The 6,463-nt window shown below is 50.2% G+C and overlaps 1 protein-coding gene across 1 annotated transcript in view; it reads left to right on the top strand.

The window, feature by feature from the left end:
- LOC126647314 (protein patched homolog 1-like) overlaps window positions 1-6,463 on the top strand; it is a 166,892-nt gene that overhangs the window by 50,467 nt on the left and 109,962 nt on the right.

The raw sequence follows: 6,463 nt of genomic DNA, 5'->3' as shown, positions 1-6,463 counted from the left end.
TTCAAATAATTAAGCAGTTACATACAGGTGCTAATACATGTTAATTCTGGCTTTCCCACCAGTTTAGACTGTTAACAAGAGTTGGTGCAAAAAGATACACTTGATCAATCTAACTACAGACTTAAAGATTTATGTAAAAATTCCCAAGATTTCTGCACAAAGGTATCAGAATTAATATCTTTATTTCCTCCTGAATTTGCCAGAACAGTTTAACTGCTTTGCTCTTCATTGCCTATATCTTATTTTCATTACATTGTAAAGCATTTATAGGAGAAGAAAATGTGAGTCTGAGAGGGAAAACACAGGGCAAGACAAGCCTGCAGACCCTACCACTGTGGCAGGAAAAGACTTCACCAAACTCATTCCTGTCTTGCTGACGACACTACAATAGTCAGCACAGAGATAGGAACTCTACTCAGAAAAGGAGAGTGAAAACATATATCAGGATCTCCGTGCTGCAGGGGAAAAGCCTGTCTACATAAGAGCACCGGGTGCTGCAAGGCCACATAGCCGTATTTCAGGCACCTCTTGCCCCCTGCTGCCTGGTCTCACGGCGTGACCCCGGAGTGACTGAGGTCTCTTCGAGAAGGGACTTTAGAGACAGGGAGCAGCTGGCGGAAGCTGCCAGCCCTGCCACAGAGCTCAGCTGCGTTAAGAACGGTCAGCAGCATTATCGACTCCCGCCGAAGCATCAAGCGCGAGCATACCCCACCCTCTACCGCCTCCGCAAGCGGAAGCGTAACGCTGCACTAACCGGATCATCACTCCCTGCACTCAGCACTCTGACATGACAGGAAAACCGCAGTTAAGGCCGCGCCCACACACACCCACACGCTCCGAGCAGCACATCTGGGTTACTTAATCACACCACTCCAGCAGGCCTTATGGGGGATAGAGCTTTCACACTACCTTCACGAACAATATTGGTCGTCCCACTGCCGCCACTCCACAACACTGCCTACTAGCGCTTCGCAACACCCGCCCGCCACCCTTCGGTCCCATCGCACAGCACCTCTCCCGCCAGCCCCTCGCCAGCCTCCGCAGAGCCTTGGCCAGCCGCACGGTGCGCTAAAGTCTGCCCGGCTTCCCGCGGCTCCTCTCCAGGCAGGGGAGGGCCTCCTCGCACTCCAGCAGGCACAGGCAGGGCCCGCCACGGAGCCCGAAATACAACCTCGGCGACTCAGCGAACCGACACCACTCCCACCTCCTGCCTACAGTCCAGTGCGGCAGAACTCCGATACACAGCGAAGAGAGACAATGAAGCTCTGAGTACGGCGCAGTCTATTACACTCGCTAAGGATAAAAATAAACCCCCTTCCCCCACGCTTGCGGACCGTGGGGGAACAGATGCTTCCAGCCAATCACAACAGACCACGTGACCGAAAGAGGGGCATGACATCCGTTAGCAAATGGCTGTCTGCAAGGGTGGTTATTTAAGTAAAGCTGAGGATGGATCACTTGTCATTTCTTATCTTGGCTAAAACCTATCCCTGTACTACTCACATACATATATTATTTATGCTTGTAAATTCCATTTTCTTTTGCTGTTACCAAAGCATGCTGTTGAAGTTATGTACTTATAGAAGAAAGCTTTTTGGAAATATTTGTTTCAGATGTACAATAAAAAAGGGAAGTATTTAGTTGAAAGGGAAAAGTTAGGTTAAAACTGAGTTATGTAAGAATATCTACAAAGGTGTCATATTGCACTATCTAGAGCAGGGGCAGTTAGCCTATAGACTTTGACCTCTATGCAGCTTAGAGACTCCGGTGCAAGATGATGATCTTGCTGTATTCACTGCCAACTCCAGATTACAAACACAGTGCTGAGAAATTGTCTCCCACCAACTTGCACCCAGAGTCACCCTCTCAGTTTTCTACATGGTTGTTCTTAACCATATGGCAATTTTGTAAACTGAAGGGGCTTAAAAAATGTCCCTTCATTATGCTCTTGAAGGTCCCCCTAGAATAGTCACAGATACAGATGGATACCATGTTTGTAAAGAAGGAAAAGAGGGAAAAAAAAAAACATAACAAGACTAAAACTAGAGAGAAAGCTCATGAAACTGTCCTCCGGAGCCAGTAGACAGGGACAGGAAGCCAAACAGCCCCCCTGTATTCCAGGAGGAAATAGTCAGTGACTTACTGAGCCACCTAGATCCTCACAAGTCCACGGGACCAGATGGGATCCATCCTAGGGTGATGAGGGAGCTAGCTGGCAGAAGAGCTTGCCAAGCCGCTCTCCATCATCTTCCAACAGTCCTGGCTCACTGCGGAGGTCCCAGATGATTGGAAGTTGGCAAATGTCATGCCAATCCACAAAAAGGGCTGCAAGGAGGACCCGGGAAACTACAGGCCTGTCAGCCTGACCTCAGGGCATGGCAAGGTTATGGAGCAGATCATCCTGAGCGCAATCACACAGCACCTACAGGATAGACAAGGGATCAGACCCAGCCAGCACAGGTTTAGGAGAGACAGGTCCTGTCTGACCAACCTGATCTTCTTTTATGATCAGGTGACCCGCCTGGTGGATGAGGGGAAGGCTGTAGATGTGGTCTATCTGGACTTCAGCAAAGCCTTTGACACTGTCTCCCATAATATACTCCAGAGAAAACTGGCAACCCACGGCTTGAACAGGGGCACTCTGTGCTGGGTTAAGAACTGGCTGGATGGCTGGGCCCAGAGACTGCTGGTGAACGGGGCTGCATCCAGCTGGTCACTAGTGGTGTCCCCCAGGGATCAGTGCTGGGCCCAGTCCTGTTTAACATCTTTATTGATGATTTAGATGAGGGGATTGAGTCCATCATTAGCAAATTTGCAGACAACACCAAGTTGGGAGGGAGTGTTGACCTACAGGAAGGCAGGAGGGCTCTGCAGAGGGACCTGGATAGGCTGGAGAGTTGGGCTGATTCCAACGGGATGAGGTTCAACAAGGCCAAGTGCTGGGTCCTGCACTTTGGTCACAACAACCCCCTGCAGCACTACAGACTGGGGACAGAGTGGCTGGAGAGCAACCAGGTGGAAAGGGATCTCGGGGTTCTGATTGACAGGAAGGTAAACATGAGCCAGCAGTGTGCCCAGGTGGCCAAGAAGGCCAATGGCATCCTGACCTGCATCAAGAAGTGTGACCAGCAGGAGCAGGGAAGTGATCCTTCCCCTATACTCAGCACTGGTGAGGCCACACCTGGAGTATTGTGTTCAGTTCTGGGCTCCTCAGTTCAGGAAAGACATTCAGGTGCTGGAGCAGGTTTAGAGAAGAGCAACGAGGCTGGTGAAGGGACTTGAGCACAAGTCCTATGAGGAGAGGCTGAGGGAGCTGGGGTTATTTAGTCTGGAGAAGAGGAGGTATCACTTGTATAAACTGTTTTAATTGGTGTTCTGTGATTGGCTCATTGTCTGTAGAGGACATTTGAAGGAGAAACTGAAGAGGAGAGGATGAAGTAAAGCCCCCAGACCCAAATAGATAAGATCCCTTGAGTGAAACAGCGCAAGTGCAAGGGGAATCCCAAAGTTCTCACACATGCACTGAAGGGGTACGCTTACATAACGGGGGGAGGGACCGAAGGCCTCTGGTTGGGTGGTGCTGGCCACACCAGCCCTGGTAGACGTTACTGGCTAATTGGATAAAAATGCAGGTGGCTCGTGCTCGGGGCTCTCAAGCTTCACATGAAGGACAACATTGCCTTTTGCGGGGACGCCTGCTATCTTTGTGAGCCTGCTGACCCTCCTAGGATGAAGCCTCTGCTATGGGGAATTCTGGTTATCCTGGGGTCAGTAAGACAACCTCGTAAAATACACCTGCGTGAGTCAGGGTTTCACTGAGGGCTTGGTTTACTCCTCTCCTTTCCTGTCTCTTGTGTTCCCATTTACTTGGCCACTTTCTGTAATAAATATTGGATTTATTGTTGAGCTTTCAGCAGTGTCTTGGTTTTCAGTCTCGGCATCCTCACCCCATTACACTGAGCCACAATGTCTGTCCAGCAGTCCATTCCCCATCTCTCAGCCCTGCCATCCCATCAGACCTGATCAGGTTGAATGGAAGCAGAAGCAATGACACATTGGTTCCTAATGAGAAGCACAGTTATTTTCCCAAGCTGAAACTTAAATAAGATGTGTTTGACTGCATCTTAGCTCTGTATTTCATCCTCCAACTGACCAGCCTCTTGCTCCCTTTAGGTTTCTTTCTATCATTTGTGTATGTACATCTGTGTGCTGCTCCCAGCAGTTTTCCTGGAGACAGCTCAGTAAGGAGCACAAGGTCTGGCCTTCAAAGATGCAGATTTCCCTTGCAATCAATACACTACAGGGAAGTGTGGGAAAAAGTGGGGGAAGGGAGAGGAAAGAGAATTCTCCACTGGTGACAGTGAACCTGGAAAACTCCTGTTAATGGGTGCCACTTGGTAATTTCACAAAAATACAATCTGCACTGGTGGTGAGGTGCATAGGCTGCTCTTAGTGCTGGGGCTTTGTGGCTTGCAACCCTGCTGGGGGAGTCTCGCTGCCAGTGCACCTCTGCAAAACAGGCCCCCCAAGAGAGGATTGTGTTGGCAGTGGCCCAGCAATAGGGGGCTTTGTCTATGGCCTCAGCCCCAGGTGTTTGACAGATTGAATGGAAAGGTGCATTGGTGCCTGCAGCCTTTGCGGTCCTGGCATGGCACAGGAAGAAAGAGTACCAGGAAAGACCTCCTCTGAGCATGTGCTTGTCGTGGGTGTATGAGGCTGGGTTTTTGGTAGTGGGGGGGCCATAGGGGTGGCTTCAGTTAGAAGCTGCTAGAAGCTTCCCCCATCCTATGAGGAGCCAATGATTGACAGTTCCAGGATGGACTTCGTGCTGCAGGCTAAGGCTAAGCCAATTAGAAGTGATAATATAATGCTTCTGTGATAACATATTTAGGCACAAAGAGCTGTTGTGCAGAGAAAAATTCCAACCTGGGAAGAGCAGAGGAGAACATGGGATAACAAGCAGACTCCAAGGTCAGTGCAGCAGGAAGGGAAGGAGGGGCCCAGGGGCCCCACTCTCTCCCTCCAGCAGGGGAAAGACTGAGAGCTGAGACCCCTGCCGCCTCTGGAAGACCATTGGAGTGCAAAGACTCCCCCTTCAGCCTATGGAAGAGCCCATGTTGGAGCAGGTGGATGCATAAAGGAGGCTGTGACCCCCTGTGGGAGGCCCAAGATGGAGCATAGTCCTGCAGGAGACCTGTGGCCCATGGAGAGAGAAACCCACACTGGAGCAAGTTTTTCCTGGGTAGGATTCATGGCCCTGTGGGGGACCCATGCTGATACAGTTTATCCGTGAAGGACTGCACCCCCATGGAGAAGTGACCCATAGGACAGCAGACTGGGAAGAACTGCTGCCCAAGGGATGGATTCACATTGTAGAGGTCCATCAAGGACTGTCTCCCATGGGAGGGACCTCCATGGGAACAGGGGAAAGACTCAGAGTTGTGACCCCCCTGTATCCCATGGTGAAAACCATGGTGAAGCAAGTGTCCCCTTGCAGATCATGGAGGACCATCGGAGTGCAAAAACTTGACTGCACCCCATGGGAAACAATAACTGACTGTAAAACCCCCATTCTCTGTCCCCCTGCACTGCTGGAGGGGGAGGAGAGAGAACATGCAAGGAAGGAGGGGTGGGGGGAAGGTGTTTTATGACTGTTTTATTTCTCACTCTTTAGTTTTTATCTTGTTAGCAATAAATTTAAGTACTATCCCCATTTTGAGTCTGTTTTGTTTGTTAGTAAATGAGTCTCCCAGTTCTTATCTCTACTCAGGAATTCTTTAGCTGTTTTTTTCTCTCTCCTCTGTCGAGTTGTGGGGGGAGGGGGGGTGATGTAGCAGCTTTTGGTGCGTATTTGAAAGCCAGACAGGGTCAACCCACTACAGTGCTGCAGCTACCCCGGCAGCTCCTCAATGCTGACTGCAGAGTGGAAAGAGAGGGGGCAGTGCCCCTTAGTGCTGTCCAGCGAGGTTGTCCCAGGCTCTTGCTCACACATTGGGTCTGATCTCATCTCATCCTGTACCCCCTTTGACTTTTTACCTTTTTTTTTTTTTTTTTAAATGAAGACACACCAGGCACACCTTAAAGCCACATTCCTTTGCTGCCATGCAGCAATTCCCCTGCTCGGAGGCAACTCCCAAAGAGCCTCCCCAGGCCAGGCATGGAGCGGTGGCGGGCAAATTTTTCTGTCCTCCGAGCAAGTGCGGTGGGATATCTGCCTGGGCCAGAGCTGGGCACTACGGGCCACAGAATGGAGCATCCTCTGTGCTGTCCCCGCTTCCTGCGACTCCTCCACATGGCAAGCCAAGCTAGCTGTACAGCAACAATTAATGGATGATTCTCAATGAACAGAGATGGGAAGGAGCAGTGCCAAAAAATGTAAACATAGAATCACAGAATGGATCAGGTTGGAAGGGACCACAGTGCTGTTGGAAATTATATAACTTTCCTAATCAATTTTTTTCTA

Source organism: Myiozetetes cayanensis, unplaced genomic scaffold (assembly GCF_022539395.1).
Source record: "Myiozetetes cayanensis isolate MyiCay16 unplaced genomic scaffold, myiCay2020 scf4, whole genome shotgun sequence".
NCBI lineage: Eukaryota > Metazoa > Chordata > Aves > Passeriformes > Tyrannidae > Myiozetetes > Myiozetetes cayanensis.
Note: the sequence above shows the minus strand (reverse complement) of the source record. Positions and strands in the feature narration are given on the sequence as shown.